Source organism: Callorhinchus milii, unplaced genomic scaffold (assembly GCF_018977255.1).
Source record: "Callorhinchus milii isolate IMCB2004 unplaced genomic scaffold, IMCB_Cmil_1.0 Scaffold1, whole genome shotgun sequence".
NCBI classification, from domain to species: domain Eukaryota; kingdom Metazoa; phylum Chordata; class Chondrichthyes; order Chimaeriformes; family Callorhinchidae; genus Callorhinchus; species Callorhinchus milii.
Window position 1 is genome coordinate 30,579,123 of NW_024704742.1, and position 10,209 is coordinate 30,589,331.

Consider the following 10,209-nt stretch of genomic DNA (forward strand, 5'->3'; position numbering starts at 1 on the left):
CTGAACACTTCAGTTCAGTGCTGAATGCCATGTGGATCAGTGCCATGCCAATGCCACAGGCACCTATCCTACTACTTGACATTGGTGTCAGATTTGGCTGTAAAGAGAATAGACTGGATCCATTACTGTACATGCTTGTGACAAATTAAACAGTGTCTCTTTGCTGTGTAGGGGGCAGCATATGTGCAGCCCACAGTTTCTGATTTCAACTCAGGGTGTGCTCACATGTGGTTGAATGCAAACACCTGCTAATAGAGCTTAATGAACTGTCAGCCACTGCATTAAACTCCTGATAACTCATCACTCCAAGGGAAAAGGGCTAAGTGACAACTTATCAGATATGACGAGTTAGGCATATATATAAATACATGTGGCTGGGATATTGACAGCACGATGACTTACATGGTAGTGACATGTTAAGCCACGGTTGAGATATTGGGAGTTTACTGTATTTTTTAAAAGGTCAGCTAGGGTGATGTTTAATTGGGCGGTGGGGGGAATGGTGGAGGGAAAAGCAAGAGAGTGGGATGAATCAGGACTCTCTGCGAAAGAGCTGGGACAGGCACGAGGTGCCTCATTCTGTGCTGTAACATTCTATGGGATTGTTTCACAGCCCAATTCTGTGTGATGACTTTATAATAATATAATAATCCTTGCATTTGACATAGTGCCTTATCACGTCATTGAGACGTCTGCGATGGTTCTCAACCCTAATTGTATCCCCCCGTTATGACAAAGCGCCCGGTGTACTAGGCGGCCTCTGTATCAGTCCTTTTTCTGTATTGTGCAAATTCCCTCTCTGAGTGAAACTGCACCAATGAGAATTTACACATCACGACAGGTAATCCCAATGCTTTATTGTGCATCAAAGGGATATATTCATCAGCATCCTTTGAACTACCAGACAGCTGATATCAGCAATAACCTGCTTGTGTTTCCTCCCTTCCTTCTCGATCTTTACAAAGACTCGAGAAGCACTGTATAGAAAACTCAACGGTGTTTTATTGGTCCTTAAACCCTATGCCTAACTTACACTACCCAAAACATGATAACTGGCACAACATTAAGGAATAGAAAATACCCTGACACTAAACTATGACACTAACAGCTTTACCCAAAGTTATGTAACAAAGAAAAAACAATCTTGACCTGGAGACGAGGCTCTCAGGTCAGGCACATACCTCCTCAATGGCACACAAGGTGAAAAGTGACCCAGAGCTCAGAGAACCCCCTCCTTTTATATTGTCCTAACTCCTCCCCTTTCCAATGTATTGCATTGATTTTTTTCCCTTCCATTTCCAATCTCCTCCCCTTTCAATATATAAGTAGGTTCCCACTCCAGGACTCATGTGATCCTTTCCAGCCTTTTTGTTTCAGTAACTCACCCAGGTCACAGACTTCATGTTGCCAAGGCTGTCCTTAACACTCTAAACTATATTTCGGTCCCAAGACCACAAATGCGCTTAAAAAGCGAAGGAGTCCAATTTGCACAAAATCTCACACATATAGAATATCTACATTAATAACCCCAACAAAAGAGGTGAGTGTTAATCTAAAAAAGGTGACCATGACACGTCTCAAAGCGCTTCACAGAATATATTGTAAAGTGAATTGACTGTTCAATTTACGAAATGAAACTAAATGAAATGGATGTTATAAAATGCTGAAAATGCCAACCCCTGTGATCCTTTCACCACTGGGGAGAAGCATGCATTTACCAGAAGGTGAAGAGGTATTTTCAAGTTTCTGTTAACTTTCATTAGAATAAGGACACTCTTCTGTCTGCCCACGAGTCACTCCGTAGTGAAGAACTGAACCCACAGTTCAGTGTGTCGTGGACAGTCTGATGCGGCTGTTGGCTGCTGACAAGCACACTCATTCATTTTCATTTGAAAATATGTCAGAGACCTGCTTGGTCGATCTATACTAGGAGCATGAGGTTTGAAAACAGTCGTGTAGTGTGTAGAGAAGCAGCTTACTGGATGTGATTTAAGTGTTCTGAGATGTTAATCTACGTGAAGGGCTGTACAATAAATGCAAGTTGTTGATTCAAATTGTGCCTCACTTGCTGGTCTGAGCTGGGCCTGCATGGAAGGCTAAACTGTCCCCAGCCTTCCCTGGGTGAGGGAGAGTAAAACAGGCCAAGGTTCCTGCTCTGCTCCCTTGTTAGGACCCTCTGCTGAGAATGTGCATGTTGTGGCAGCCGGGTGAGGAGAGGTCAGGTTAGTCTGAGATGCTGAGACATCCTCCCAATATGTAAGATGCTATGTAAATCGTTGTTGTTCTGGTGGCCGACATTTTGTAATGCTGAACGGAATTTTTACTCATGAAAGAAGGGAACACAAACTCTTGCCCTACTGCAACTAAAGCACTTTGGAATGCCAATTATAGCAGTCTGCACAGCCTTCTAAGCATTATCAGAACAAAAACATATTTTGTTAGATTTAGAAACTTTCAATGGCAAATCAATCGGAGGTCTGAATCCTAAAGATAAGTCAATTTTCCATTTGTAGCGTTGATGAGAGAACAGCAAATGTAAATCACTTTACTCCAAGGTCTGAGGCTACTGGAATTTATTCTTTTATCATCTGGAATCAATATCCAAACCGCAAAAAGTAATTTCACTGGTCCCTTAAGTAACCAAACAATGCAAAATGTTGTGCTCCCAAAACTGTGAGTGAATTTTATCACAAATAAATAATCCTTGCTTTTGATATAGTGCCTTCTCACATTGTTGAGACATCCGAAAGCGCATCACAGAATATACTGTAAAGTGAATTGACCGTATATTTTGTTGGCAAAGCGCGGCAGCCAATTGCACACAGCTGTGTCCCACAAACAGTCATGGATTGAGTGACCAAATTATTATTATTTAATTTTTCTTTGGAAGGGATTATAAACTTCCGAAAAGTGATTCACCAATCGACTATAAACCGGATTCCTACTTCCTACTTACAAACAGAGGCGTGTGGAGTAAGGAGTTTTGTAGCGTATTGGATAGAGCACTCACCTCGCAAGCGAGAGGATCTGGATTAGATTCACGGGCAGTGCAAACATTAGGCAAGTTTCCTTACTCCATATGCCTCTGTTTACCCAGCAGTAAGTAGGAACCCACTTGTTAGACGATTGGCGGATCGCTTTTTTTTGAAGGGTAATAATCACTTAAAAAATTTGATGTGATAACTTATGCAGGTGATTATTTTTGCAAGGCAAAATTTTCAATCATTTTGCAAAAAAACACATTTGGTCACTCATTCCACAACTGTTTGTGGGACACTGCTGAGTGCAATTGGCTGCTGTGTTTCGCTGATAAAATATACTTTAGAGTATACAATTCACTTTACAGTATATTCTGTGAAGTGCTTTGAGACATCTTGAAGACGTGATGAGGCACTATATCAAATGCAAGGATTATTATTAAGCTCGCCTAAGGTTTCATCTGCCTGGGAATCAAAGCCAGATTCTGTCGCTTGTGAGAAAAGCGTTCTACTTAATACGCTACAGGACTCCATATTCCAATCATACAAGAAAATCCTGGTCATGAACCACCCGTGACCTGCTTGGTGTGCAGTTTTTAACCAAATACAAGAGGATATCTGGAAATCCAGCTTGCTTCTGGGTCAGTCGAAAATATCTCAGTGGAACCAATTTAAATGACAGCTGCAGTTATTCACCATATTTTTCCACTAAAAGGTTGATTAAGGCTCATTTTACCAGTGGCTGTTTTGATTACTCAAGCTTTCTACCAGGCAACATTAAAAGTAATAAAATCATGAAGTCTCTCTCCCCCCCACCCCACACCATATATTACTATTGTATTGTGCTGCTAGCCATGAGTGCAGTCGTGTGCATCTTAATTCAGTTCACGTGCATTTCTTCTGATGGCGATGGCTTACGAATGCACAGGCAATCTCCCCGGCTTTTTTTTTCTTGCTCTGTTTGCTGGTAATTGGGTCATGAGCTCCACAGTTCATTACACTCACCATCAAAGCAAATAGGATTTTTAAGTCCAGCAACTATTTTGGAATTCTGAAATCTCTGGTGGGTTGGAGGGGAGAGAGGGGGGAGGGAAAAGAGGGAGAAGTGGGGACGGAAGGGGGATTTGAGGGGGAGAGGAAAGAAGTAGGGGAGGAAGGGAGAGTGTAGCGGGACAGTGGAGGAGAGAGAGGAGGGACTGGGAGAGGGGCATGAAGTGGGAAGGAGTGGAGTGAGGAGCAGGGAGTGGGGAGAAAGGGAGAAAGTTTTTTTTAAATGAATCAACCTGTCGATGATACCAGTGGAAAATTACAGGTGCGTTTCCCACTCAGCCCTTTTAGAAGTGTAAAAACTTGCACCACTTTGTCTTGAATTTGAACTGTGGGAATGCTATTAACATGGCTCAGTCTCTCTCTCTCTCTTACATTCTTTGCAGCAGTGAGAGGCAGTGTCTCCAGATTCAGTGGTATCAGCTCCATCATCTTTCACACTTTATCTGGGATCCAGATTTCAGCACCTGGATTTTAAAATTTTATTTTTACAATTCACTTTACAGTATGTTCTGTGAAGCACTTTGAGACATCTCAAAGATGTGATAAGGCGCTATACCAAATGCAAGAATTATTATTATTATATCCTGACATCAGTTGGGGCAAGTGGAGGAAAGGGGAGAAATGAAGACTTGTACTATTAATTAAGTGTGGGCTTATATCCCAACACAACTTTATCATCTTTCTCTTTCTACGCTGTACACATATAAGTCATTCCACTCCAGTAACAAGCAGATTTGTCACAAAAACATTAAAACCCGATGGGAATGGTGTTACAGTGCCTCTCTCCATAGATGCTGCCTGACCTGCTGCGCATTCCCAGCAACTTCTGTTTTTATTAGAGTGCAATGCCGTACACAAAATAAATAAAACAGGAAAGACAGTGGGAAGGAGGGAGGGGGTTACTATTTAGTATTCAGTGAGGCTGGAATCAACTTTTTGAAACACAATTAAACTCATAAGTCATATCAGTCGGGAACATAACATTTAATGACTTGTGTGAAGTCTGAGTTGCAGGCAAACTGTATAAGTAGTACAAAAGCCGATTTCATCAATAAATTTGATGGTAAGTGTGTATGCAGTAACAGGTCAAGACTACATTTCCCCCGATTCAATGCATCTTGACCAGTCACCATATGCTCATTTAGCAGCAAGCGTTGGAATTGCATTGACTGGCAGTAAATGAAGTTCTTCTGCACATGTTTCGACATATCAAGACGGATAGGAAACTGAATGGGACTCTGGTGCATAACCAACTTACTTGACAGCGATTATACGATTTACACGGATAAGATTTGTGTGAGCTTTACCTTTGTGCTATGAGCTCCCTCTCCCTACCAGACTCCCGGTCTCTCGCCCTCCCGCATTCCCCCCCCCCCTTCCCTCTCTCCTTCCACCATTATGATGGATAAATGTCGCTCCCATGCCCAAGGGGGTTGAGAGGTGGGGAGAGGCAGTCGCTGGATGGCTCCATCCTCCATACGGTGGGCATTTTAATCATTCAGAGAAGCTCACCCACCAGCATGATCCAACGCCCCAAAAATAATTCAGCGACTGAAACTGTGGATTAAAAACCTAAACACAAGCAACATTTTAAAAGGGTTTGACGTTTCTCCTGTCCCAGATAAACTCATGTGAGGCACTTTGAGTCATCCTCGCAACGTGATAGCTGGCATATCAAATGCAAGGATTATTATTTTATCATTCGATACTACACTTTACAGTACAATCTTGTGAAATGCTTTGAGACATTCTTCCAACATGAAAGGGGCTTTACCAAATGAATGGCTTATTATTATTTAATATTATTACTGCCTGCCCCATCTGCAGATTAAAGATCCCATGGCATTATTCGAAAAGTGAAGGGAGTTTCGCTCCCGGTGTCCTGGATAATAATCCTCAAATAAAATTGGCTGTTAGTTGGACATTGGTGAGCGCAAATTGGCTGCCGCATTCACCTACAAGATACACAGTCAATTCATTTTACAGTATATCCTGTGAAGCGCTTTGAGACGTTTCAATGTGATAGAATTATTAATATTATTAACAACTCCCTGCCTCCGTTCAGCACTTGCATGTAGTCAAATCATCCCTGAACCAGACTGTAGTATCACAACTATACACAGAATATGGAGTAAAAACTGAATATTTTTACAAAACTAACCAGCTCTCGTGCTACCAATGGTTTGTCAGTCAAGCTGTGCACTCCACAGCCAACAGACCCGGAAGCAGATCATATCACAGCAGGATTCACACTGATGGGTTTGATCTAATCCAAGTACTAAGACCAGTCGATATTTGCAATTGCCATTTACAAAATATGAAAGCCCATGGTCTTACCTGGGTTGATGGGGAGGCATTACATCCTGAGCTACACTCTGACACAAATCAGGACTGCTGGATTTAAATGAAAACAGCACTCATGTGCTGTGAGCACGTACATTACTAAAACTATTCAGAGATCAAGTACTGCTGATCCAAGTTTGATCAACAGAATTTCCAAATGCTGTTTAATGAAGGCTCAAGGCACGGTATAATCAACACAATGATGTGTAATACCCAGTGTTTGTGTGTGTGTGAGACTGTGCAATCCACAGTGTGTGTGTGTGCATGTGAGTGTATATGCGTGTGTGTGTGAGACTGTGCAATACAGTGTGTTAGTGTGTGTGTGAGCGTGAACGTGTGAAAAAGTGTGTAAAGGGGTGTGTGTGTGTAAAGGAGTGTGTGTGTGTGTGTAAAGGGGTGTGTGTGCGTGTGGAAAAGTGTGCATGGAAAAGTGTGTCTGTGTGTGTAAAAGTGTGTTTTTAGGGAGACTGTGCAAGTGCGAGTGTATATGTGAGCACGTGAGAGAAGGAAAGAAATTCACATCTCATCTTACCAAGGCTGAATTCCAATTTGGGCTCAAATGGAACAGGGTCAATACCTGAAATGAGACAAAACAAAGAACTTTTTAAAATTAAGTTTTCTCTCCCCTAAACCCACTGCTAAGAAATTGTTCATCTCCCAGTGCAGGGTAGATACTGTGAGGCTCTCCTGCCTCCAACCCCCCTCCCCGAACCTCCATCCTATCAGTGACCTTCCCACCTTCAGCAAGCTTCCAAGGTAAGAAAAAAACTGCAGTAGAGGCAGAGGCATCATTGTTCCAGCTTCTGATAGGAAATCAATCAATCAGGCGGAGGTTGGGGGAAAGAAAACATTTATAATAATAATCCTTGCATTTGAATAGCACCTTATCATGTCATTTGAGATGTCTCAAAGCGCTTCACAGAATATACTGTAAATTGAATTGACTGTGTATTTTGTGGGAGAAATGCAGCAGCCAATTTTGCACAGCAGTGTCCCACAAACAGTTATTACTTTTTTGGAGGGATTATTACCCCCATAGATGAATCCGCCAATTGACTAACAACCAGGTTTTAGGGTCCTGACAATGTTTCTTTTGTTATAAACTAATCTTTACTTTTAAACTAATCATTACTTTTAAACTAACCTTTAGTTGTAAATACGTTTTTAGTTATAGTTTAGTGTGTAGTTTGCATGCAAATATGCAATCACTATGCTTCATAGTAAATCATACAAAGCGCTTTGAGACACTCTCCTGAGATGAAGGCTGCTATATAAAATGCTTGACTTATTATTATTATTACAGAACTATTCTTTACTTGTGTTGCAATAAATTGCAAAGACACTTCTCTGATGTCAAATCTCCTAGTTCCCTCACTCCCCCCAGTCCCCACCTCCCTCCATTTCATCTGGCCCATCTGCTCCCTCCATAACCCGTTAATGTTATGTTTCTGGAAGGGAAACACAAAAGGTATTGCTTATTTGCGGCCTGTGGGCGTTTCTCAAATAGGGCATTCGGCCCTCTAAAGCCCAAAGGTTGGACCACCTGCTTCAAATGCTAGTTTTGTTCAAAATAAGAATTTAAAAGAGGAGTGCTTCTTTTTAGGGTCGTACACCCACAATTGGAAGAGTTCCCAGAGGGAGGGAGCAAGCGAGGAGGGAGGGAGGGAGAGAGGGAGGGAGTCAGGGGCACTTATGGATGGAGTTCCAGAGAGCAAGGCAGATCGGCTGAAAGCTCAACCACTGACGGTAGGCCAATGCTCGCTGAGCGGCCGGGTTGGCAGGGTTGAAAGAGGTCACAGGGTGGGGCGAGTTATACCAAGTTATATAACAGGCAGCAATTGGACGGGTGCCTGTAGAGTTGCTGCAGCTATACTGCCTGCTCTGAAAGGCTTTTGCCCAGGGTCGAGCAGAGCAGAGCAGAGCACCGCGCTGGAGCAAACCGTGCCCTGTGCACACAACACTCTGCCAACACCCGCGAAACAAGATGTTTTAACACTACTGAGAGCCTGGATAAGCACCAAGAACCTGATCGTGGCCCAGAGCCTCGCAAGCATCATTTATTTAGCTGTGTATCAGCTGTAGACAGACAGACTGACAGACAGACTGGAGTTACACTGCAGAGGCTCACAATGGTTTAAATGTGAAAGGACCAGAATCTACCTCCTTGTGGTGGTTTTGTGAGCTGCAACTCTTCACTGAAAGCAATATCCAGCAACAGCTACACCACGGTTGCACAATACTTTCAGCGACGAATCTTCATGGACAGCTCCCGGCGATCAATGCAAATGGTGCAGAATAACTCCAGGACTGACCCTTCCTGGGACACGCACTCAGATTTATTTGGGGATTTGGGGAATCAAGTGCCAATGGATACAAATTCAGTCACAAACTAAAATAAAACTTCCAAGCGCGGAGTCACCCGTTAATTCAGGCGTCAATGCTTGGGGCTAATTAATGAGGCTTCAGCACTTGGCATGTGAGAGGGCACTGGTGGAGTTAACGTTTGATAAAAGCTCAGCCCACACTCATTGCTTTGGCAGAAACACTCTCAGGTGAAGAACGATCACAAGCAAGTTGCACTTCTGAAAACAATAATTTAATCGGAGGCTTTGTGCACCGTACAGTGAGAGTCAAGTGCGGTTACTAGAGGCCAAACCAAATTGTGTAAAAAAAAATTATCTGCGAGGTAAAAGTAATTTGAGACAAATTTGGCTGAATTCAATCAGCAGCGGTAATTGTCAGGCATAACTGCAGCCTCGTAATTTTTAATTTGATTTCAATGCTGAGATTTTTTTTCCAATCAGTTCATAAATCAAATTGGAAATATACTACCCACAACCCCCACCCCCTTTAGGCACTTTAAATGTTTTTTTTATTTCAAAGCATTCAATGCAACGTTTCTGTAAATCTTACTTATCAGTGGAAAGGCTGTCTCTGGCAGAGCGAGTGTCTGACGGGTCTCATCTGGGCTGGTGTTCTCTCCGATTTCCATGATGAGTTGCTGGAGGTGTGCGATCCTCCTTTGCAAACCTTCGGAGTTTGCTTCTTGGAGAGCTGCAATCCAGTCCCCACAGTCTGACTTTGAGACGGCTTCAAGATAAATGTCTGGGTCTCCACTCTGAAAAGCTGCACTCACAAAATCATTTAAATACCCTCAGTATTCACAGTTCTGGAGAAATATATACATATATCTCATATATATTAAAAAAAATCACCGACAGGATTGATGCAGTACACAGTCTGAGCCATTCATCTTCCCTGCCAGGTTTCACACACCTAACACTGTCCACCTCGGTAAAAGCTCTCTCTGCCGCTTTACATTCAGTGTGCACTTTCTCCCGGCAGCACAGCAGTCCCTAAAGCAATTAATGCGTTGCAAAACTAGGTGGCAGAATTATCAAGAAGAAAAAAAGGAAGCTACACCCACAGCTTCTGCTCAGGCAGAATCACTAGCGTCCACCTTCTAAGGATACACATAGCAACTGTGCTAGGCAGGATTCTGACAGAAGGACCACTAGGGTTTACTAAGGTGAAAGCTCCCATCCTTCAGCTAGGAGAACCCTCACCAGAGCATTGCTCATCAATTTCTGGTGATAACAGAGCATAGCACAACTTCTTTACCACCAACAAGTGATAGGGCGGGGGCAGTGATGGGGGAGGGGGTTCAGGGGATCGAGACAGCTGTAAGAGAGGAACTAGTTAGACACTATCGCACCCAATAGCATCAGTAGATATTCTCCCAGAGGGTATCTCAATTGATATCATTGATAAAACCTTTTCCCACGCCCCCCTAGGTCAGGAGCATGCTTGTCTGAGTCATAAAGTTGTGGGTGCACAC

The 10,209-nt window shown here is 42.9% G+C and overlaps 1 protein-coding gene across 1 annotated transcript in view; it reads right to left on the bottom strand.

Moving 5' to 3' along the window:
* inpp4b (inositol polyphosphate-4-phosphatase type II B) overlaps positions 1-9,361 on the bottom strand; it is a 203,354-nt gene extending 193,993 nt beyond the window's left edge. The window contains exons 1-2 of the mRNA XM_007897646.2: positions 9,285-9,361; positions 6,904-6,948 (exon numbers count right to left, since the gene is read on the bottom strand). The gene's annotated coding sequence lies outside the window, so the exon portion shown is untranslated. The remainder of the gene's footprint in view (positions 1-6,903; positions 6,949-9,284) is intronic.
* Between the last annotated feature and the right edge of the window lie 848 nt (positions 9,362-10,209).